Source organism: Papaver somniferum, chromosome 3 (assembly GCF_003573695.1).
Source record: "Papaver somniferum cultivar HN1 chromosome 3, ASM357369v1, whole genome shotgun sequence".
NCBI classification, from domain to species: Eukaryota; Viridiplantae; Streptophyta; class Magnoliopsida; order Ranunculales; family Papaveraceae; genus Papaver; species Papaver somniferum.
The window spans coordinates 153,024,182-153,031,669 of NC_039360.1; the positions used below are offsets into that span (position 1 = coordinate 153,024,182).

At 36.9% G+C, this 7,488-nt stretch overlaps 1 long non-coding RNA gene across 7 annotated transcripts; it reads left to right on the forward strand.

Moving 5' to 3' along the window:
* Positions 1-209: 209 nt before the first annotated feature.
* Positions 210-3,843, forward strand: LOC113357698. 7 transcript variants are annotated; one of them, XR_003363842.1, is made up of 3 exons: positions 210-520; positions 697-1,722; positions 2,519-3,843. It is a non-coding gene; the product is annotated as an uncharacterized LOC113357698 (long non-coding RNA). The 7 variants fall into 7 exon arrangements; XR_003363836.1 differs by lacking the exon at positions 2,519-3,843 and adding an exon at positions 1,817-2,512; XR_003363838.1 differs by lacking the exon at positions 2,519-3,843 and adding an exon at positions 1,822-2,512.
* Positions 3,844-7,488: the final 3,645 nt, after the last annotated feature.

The window sequence follows — 7,488 nt, forward strand, 5'->3', positions numbered from 1 at the left end:
CCCTTTACTAGAATCGTTGTAGAATTCTGGTACAAACTCGGATTTTGACGGTCCGCCCCTCCATTTCTATCGGAATTGTGGGAATGTTATAATTGCCCTTCATTTTGAAGGACTTGGGACAAATACCCTTATGCAACTTTACAAATGCCCCTAATGTCATAATTGAAAATTTATTTAAAAACATAATTTATTCGATACCGTATGCAATTGCAGCCTTCCTTTCTCATTTTCGTTCGTCTCCACTTCTTATCACATAAAAAGATCTTATCGCTCCCACCACCATCCCCATCGCTCCGACCAACACCACAACCGACACCACTACAACCAGCACCGCCACCTCCATCATGTCCACCACTATTATCAACAGATATATTATGATTTGTGTTTGATTTGTGTTCTATCATGTTTTGCTTCCTTTTCTTCTTCAACGAAATCCATCGATAACAATAGTTCATGAAGATTTGTTCTAAATCGATGGATAAAAATCGATAAAAATCATCAATAACAACTGAAAACAAAGGTTAATTAACAAAAAAACAATATCTCCTATCTTTCTAGAGAAATTCTTCTTCTTTTTTGCTGATGTTGGTAACCTAATAGCTTCGGTTTCATCGATTCTCATTTCTGATTCGTAATCAAAGTTTAGATTTACCTTAATCTCATCTTAATCTTGCTCTGACATGGATCTGTTTGCAGGTTTGGAACATCAATAGAGAAATGAAGTCAGTGATTGAGTTGAAACATAATGAAATAGCTAGATGAGAGTCTGTTGAAGTTGAGAAGAATGGGTTTTGTTTGGATTTGATTTTGAACAAAGAAAGAAGATGATTGTTGTTGTTAATGGAAATTAGGGTTTGATTGTGGCTAAGTTCAATGAAGAATTAGGGCTTGTAATCATTCAATTCGGGGTTTTTATTGAAGAAGATGGGTATTGGCTGCTGTTGTTATATGGAAGAGAATCGGGATGAAGTTCATTGGAGCTGAGAAGATAGAGAAGAAGAGAGGATGTTCTATGCTGGCGATGCTATGTTGCATTGGTTAAGATATTGCAGTTCAAGCTGGTTGTGTGGATGTAATGGAAGGAGATAGTATTGCAGAAATGATTTTGCAGTTGGTTGATGTGTTGATGCTGTTATTGCAGTGTCATTGCAAGTGGTTGGTGGACAGAACTGATATGGAGAATGAGAGAACAAGAAGTGATTGTTGATATTTTGTAGCAGTATGATTTAGGTACTGGAGAGGGTGGTGGTGGTTGTGATCTGCAGAAGAAGCAGGTATTGGATATGATGGAGGTGATTAGTAGTAGTATGGATTAGAAGGAAGTAAATTTGTTTTCCTTTTTCGTTTATGGTAAATTTATTTTGATTGCAATTATGTTTAGATAGAAGGAAGTAAGGAAGGGGGAGAATAGCTTTTCCTATTCAAGAATCCATTTGTCAGGTCTTACTTGATTTGTGTGCATATGTTGAATCTAAAGATATTAAACCAGCATTTTTCACAGGTTATTATGCACCTTGTTCATATCCGCAAGTCTCAAATCTTTTAACACTTCTTCCTGAATCGTTGCCACCTGAATCTGGCGAAGATGCTTCAGTAGGAGGAACACTTGGTCGTAGTAATAGAGACAGATGTCCTGCGCCTGGAATACTTTATAACACTGATACTCTTGAGAGCTACCATGACATTGATAAACAGAGCTTTTTGAAGGAGGAAGCGAAGAAGGTACGCTTTTGTGCACAACATTTAGTACAGTTCCATTCACTGTACTTTTTGTATTTTTGGGCTCTCGTATTACTGAAACACCTTTAATTTGTAGTTCAGCTCAAGTGCTCATGTTGATACAAATGAACATAGAACCATTTTTTATAAAGATTCAGGAACTTTGAAGACACTTTTTGTTGGATTGACCACTGCCACTGGGCAAGGAAATTATGAGATGTTTTCTTTAGTTGGTTGAATTGAACTGGCTTTTGTAAAAGGAGTGTGCCTTGAATGTGTATTTGTTGAGTAAAAAAACACACACACTGTTCTTAGAGGTTGTTCAGCACAGGTAATGAAAGTTATGTTAGACTTTAAAATATTGCTAACGCAAGCATAAAATGCAATATTGCAACAACTTTAAAGTTCTGGGAAGACTTTTTGTGTATATATATGTAATTTGATATTTAATTTCACAAATTTAATAAGCTAAGCATATTTAAGAACTTACCCAGTTAATTTAGTTCATTGGTTGCTAGATTTGGGAGGAAATTAATTCGGGGAAAGCAAAGGAGGATAGTGCAGTACTTTTGAGATTTCTTCTAATCTCATTTGCTGATCTAAAAAAGTGGAGCTTTCATTACTGGTTTGCTTTCCCTGCTTTGGTGATTGATCCTCCAGCTTAGTATTTGTTGTGTACTTCTTTATTAGTGTGAGGTTGTGTACTTCTTTATTAGTAATAAGCACGAAAGTGCGACGCATTTTAACCCATAAATACATTGGCTAGGACTCATTATTTCTTTAATAAACTTGTTTTAAGTCTTTTCAAGGAAATAAGCTCTTATGGAGAAAGTTGCTCGAAAAGTGGTTTTTGCACCCCGGAGGACGCGTGTTATTCGGACTCTCACTGTTGGTTAAGGGGCACCTCAATTACTAAGGGGCACCTCAATTACTAAGGGGCATCTTTTTTTACTATTCAGCACCTATTGCTAAAGGGACACCAGAACAGGATAAGGGGGAGGTCATCTTCTTCCTTTTGAATTTGAAAAATGGCGGGAAAAACTGGTTTTCAATGGAACAGAATTAGGGTTTCGGTTTTGGAGGTGTTTGGGTGAGATTAAAGCGCTGAAATCTAATGGGTTTGTTCCTAGAACCTAAACAGGGATGGTAATGTGCTCTGAATCAGTTAAGATGGGCCGGATAATCACGGATTGATGAAAATAGGAAGAACATAAATTGGCGGGAAAACTGGTTATTGAACTGCCGGAATTTGAGTTTTGATTTCGGAGCTGTTCTAGGGAGATTCTAGGGAGATTCAATGGCTGAAATTGTTTGGGTATCTTCTTTTGGGCCTAACAGAGTTGGTAAGGCTGCTTGAACCAACCAGAATTGGTTAGAATTGAATGTTTGAAGAAAGCAGGGGATGGAGTTAATTGCGAGATTTTGTGAAGATATTGGAGGAGTTCGGTGGAGATTTAATCGCTGGAATTAGTTGGGAATATCCTTTTTAGTCAAAACAGGATTGGTATGAGGCTTAGAAACATAAAACAAGGGTTGTGTACGTGGATTTTATAAAACAGGGAAGTTATATGTTTGCCTCGTGAAAACAAAGTTTGGAGTATGACTCGGGATTATTAAGCGAAGTTTGGCGTGTGTTTACCACTCAGTGAGGTGTCTACTCAAATATCAGACGCGTGAAAGAGAGAAAGTGGGAAGGAAATCTCGTAGCATAGAAAGAAAAATGAATAAAATATTTTCTATTTACTGTCGAATATTTGGAGTAACTGCACAGATATTTGATGCGCCGAAGTATAAATAGGCTGCTGGCATTCCAAAGAAGACTATCGAGTGATTGGGGAGGCTACAGAGTCGAGAGAATTGCTACTGCAGCAGAAAAACAGTGAAGAACACGAAGAACAGACAAGCAGGGACAATCGTTTTTCTACAGTAATAACGACTCACAGGTGTCGGTCGTACATCAGAGGCAGACTTATTTGCTACAGTATCAGTGACACATATTGTGGGTCGTTCTGGTTTGTAACACATATAACTGTTACAAATCCGGTTTTAATTGATTTTCTCTTTTTCTCTTCTTTGTAAACACTATTTGAGCAATGAAATATTATTTTGAGAGTGTTTTCACCATGTGGAGCTAAACCCCAACACTGGGTCGACGGAGGAAGCCGGACTTCATACTTGGGTGAATTTGTTTTATTTTCTATTTGACTTTTGCACTTAATTAAAATAGAATTATGATTTGAAAAAAATTAGTTATTATTTTATTAGATGGGTCATGCTTGCTTAGATGTTTGATGTCCCATGCTTACGATTTATAATTAATGTTTGGAGAATCTACCTTGGCAAGAATAAGAGTCGATGTTGTTTTATTTGTCGAGCGATAATTGTTTGAGAATGAATAATTGAACCTATTGATATGAGTTTGGCCGAATCCTAGACCCAGTAATTCTCTATTTTATTCCTTTAAAATTAATCTTAACAAGTCTTAGAGTTCGAATCTTTACTACTACAACAACATCATTCAAAAATATTATCGTTTTGGCGCCGCCGACGCGGATTTGTTTTTAGATTAGTTTTTTTTAGGTTTATATTTCATTTTGTATAGTATTTTCTTTTTCCTTTTTATGCGTTTTTTTTTGTATTTCTTTTCAGGGACATTTTGAGGATGATGACTTCTTCTGAGGAGACGTCACCTACGATGACGCTGGCGGAATATATGCGTAGAAAGTCAAATTATCAGGAAACCTCATCTGAGATGACGCTTGTTGAATACATGCGTAGGCAATGGTATGGAGTTTCTGCTCCACATGAGGTACGTGAAGAATCTCCTCTAGAGATATACGAGAAGTATTACAAACACACACCGCCTAGTTTGGAACAAAGATTGAGAGTTCTTGAATGTAATAGATTATTTGCTGATGATGATGAATCTGGTAGTGACTCTCTGTTCCAAACCGAACATATAGATGACCCTGTTGATGATTGTGTGGATGATTTGCCTAATTCCATAGATGAATCTACCTCGCAAGATGATTCACCCGACTTATAGGTTGTTTCTAAACCCCTAGACTTCCAAAAATTGCCTAATTTAGGGTTAGAATTGTGTGTTTCTAAAGTATTGTTGGATTACTTTGCATCTAAGTACCCAGAGGACTTGCCTATTCCTGATATTGTGCATGAATCAATTGATATTTCCCTAGTCTCAATAGAATCCCCGTATTTTGTTCTTTACGCACTTCCTTGTGCAGTAAAAACTTGGTTTAGGAGTAAATCTTGGTTTTTGATAGTTTCAGCGTCTCCGCATCTTTATAACATAAGTGTGAAGCTGTCATTTGTAAATGTTGTATTTTGGGTCGATCCCCAAATTTTAAGGTTATTAGTGTATGGGGATCTTTTTTGTATATTCCAGTAGGTATAATTTTATTTTATTTTATTTTCGTTTTCTTTTTGCATTTTATGAATTTCCCATCTTAAGTTTTGCGTTGGATGACTCAATTACATTGAGGACAATGTAATGTTTAAGTGTGGGGGAGTGTTTAACTTTTTACTTTACTGTTTCAGGAATTTTCTTGCATATTATGACCAGCTGTGTAGCGGGTCTCGGTCTCGAAAATAAAAATAAAAAATTATGACTAGATGTGGAGCGGGTCTTTTCTTTTGTTATCTCATCATAATATATATATATATATGACCAGCTGTGTAGCGGGTCTTTTCTCTTTTCTTGCGTGTTATGACCAGCTGTGTAACGGGTCTACAACAAAAAAAAATAAAAAAATTGGTATGACCAGCTGTGTAGTGGGTCTCTCTCTCATTTTATGACTAGCTGTGTAGCGGGTCAATTTTCTGTTTTACTCGAGGACTAGCAAAATGTAAGTGTGGGGGAATTTGATAAGCACGAAAGTGTGTCGCATTTTAACCCATAAATACATTGGCTAGGACTCATTATTTCTCTGATAAACTTGTTTTAAGTCTTTTCAAGGAAATAAGCTCTTATGGTGAAAGTTGATCGAAAAGTGGTTTTTGCACCCTGGAGGACACGTGTTATTCGGACTCTCAATGTTGGTTAAGGGGCACCTCAATAACTAAGGGGCACCTCAATTACTAAGGGGCACCTTCTTTACTATTCAGCACCTATTGATAAAGGGATACCGGAACAGGATAAGGGAGAGGTTATCTTCTTCCTTTTGAATTTGAAAAATGGCGGGAAAAACTGGTTTTCAATGGAACAGAATTAGGGTTTCGGTTTTGGAGGTGTTTGGGTGAGATTAAAGCGCTGAAATCTAATGGGTTTGTTCCTTGAACCTAAACATGGATGGTAATGTGCTCTGAATCAGTTAAGATGGGCTGGATAATCACTGATTTATGAAAATGTGAAGAACAGAAATTGGCGGGAAAACTGGTTATTGAACTGCCGGAATTTGAGTTTTGATTTCGCAGTTGTTCTAGGGAGATTCAATGGCTGAAATTGTTTGGGTATCTTCCTTTGGGCCTAACAGATTTGGTAAGGCTGCTTGAACCAACCAGAATTGGTTAGAATCGAAGGTTTGAAGAAAGCAGGAGATGGAGTTAATTGCGAGATTCTGTGAAGATATTGGAGGAGTTCGGTGGAGATTTAATCGCTGGAATTAGTTGGAATATCCTTTTTAGTCAAAACAGGATTGGTATGAGGCTTAGAAACGTAAAACAAGGGTTGTGTACGTGGATTTTATAAAACAGGGAAGTTATATGTTTGCCTCATGAAAACAGAGTTTGGAGTATGACTCGGGATTATTAGGCAAAGTTTGGCGTGTGTTTACCACTCAATGAGGTGTCTACTCAAATATCAGACGCGTGAAAGAGAGAAAGTGGGAAGGAAATCCCGTAGCATAGAAAGAAAAATGAAGAAAATATTTCCTATTTACTGTCGAATATTTGGAGTAACTGCACAGATATTTGATGCGCCTGTGAAGTATAAATAGGCTGCTGGCATTCCAAAGAAGACTATCGAGTGATTGGGGAGGCTACAGAGTCGAGAGAATTGCTGCAGAGAAATCTGCAGCAACAGCAGAAAAACAGTGAAGAACACGAAGAACAGACAAGCAGGGACAGTCGTTTTTCTACAGTAATAACGACTCACAGGTGTGGGTCTTACATCAGAGGCAGACTTATTTGCTACAGTATCAGTGACACATACTGTGGGTCGTTCTGGTTTGTAACACATATAACTGTTACAAACCCGGTTTTAATTGATTTTCTCTTTTTCTCTTCTTTGTAAACACTATTTGAGCAATGAAATATTATTTTGAGAGTGTTTTCACCATGTGGAGCTAAACCCCAACACTGGGTCGACGGAGGAAGCCGGACTTCATACTTGGGTGAATTTGTTTTATTTTCTAGTTGACTTTTGCACTTAATTAAAATAGAATTATGATTTGAAAAAAATTAGTTATTATTTTATTAGATGGGTCATGCTTGCTTAGATGTTTGATGTCCCATGCTTACGATTTATAATTAATGTTTGGAGAATCTACCTTGGCAAGAATAAGAGTCGATGTTGTTTTATTTGTCGAGCGATAATTGTTTGAGAATGAATAATTGAAACTATTGATATGAGTTTGGCCGAATCCTAGACCCAGTAACTCTCTATTTTATTCCTTTAAAATTAATCTTAACAAGTCTTAGAGTTCGAATCTTTACTACTACAACAACATCATTCAAAAATATTATCATTTTGGCGCCGCCGACGCGGATTTGTTTTTAGATTAGTTTTTTATAGGTTTATTTTTCATTTTG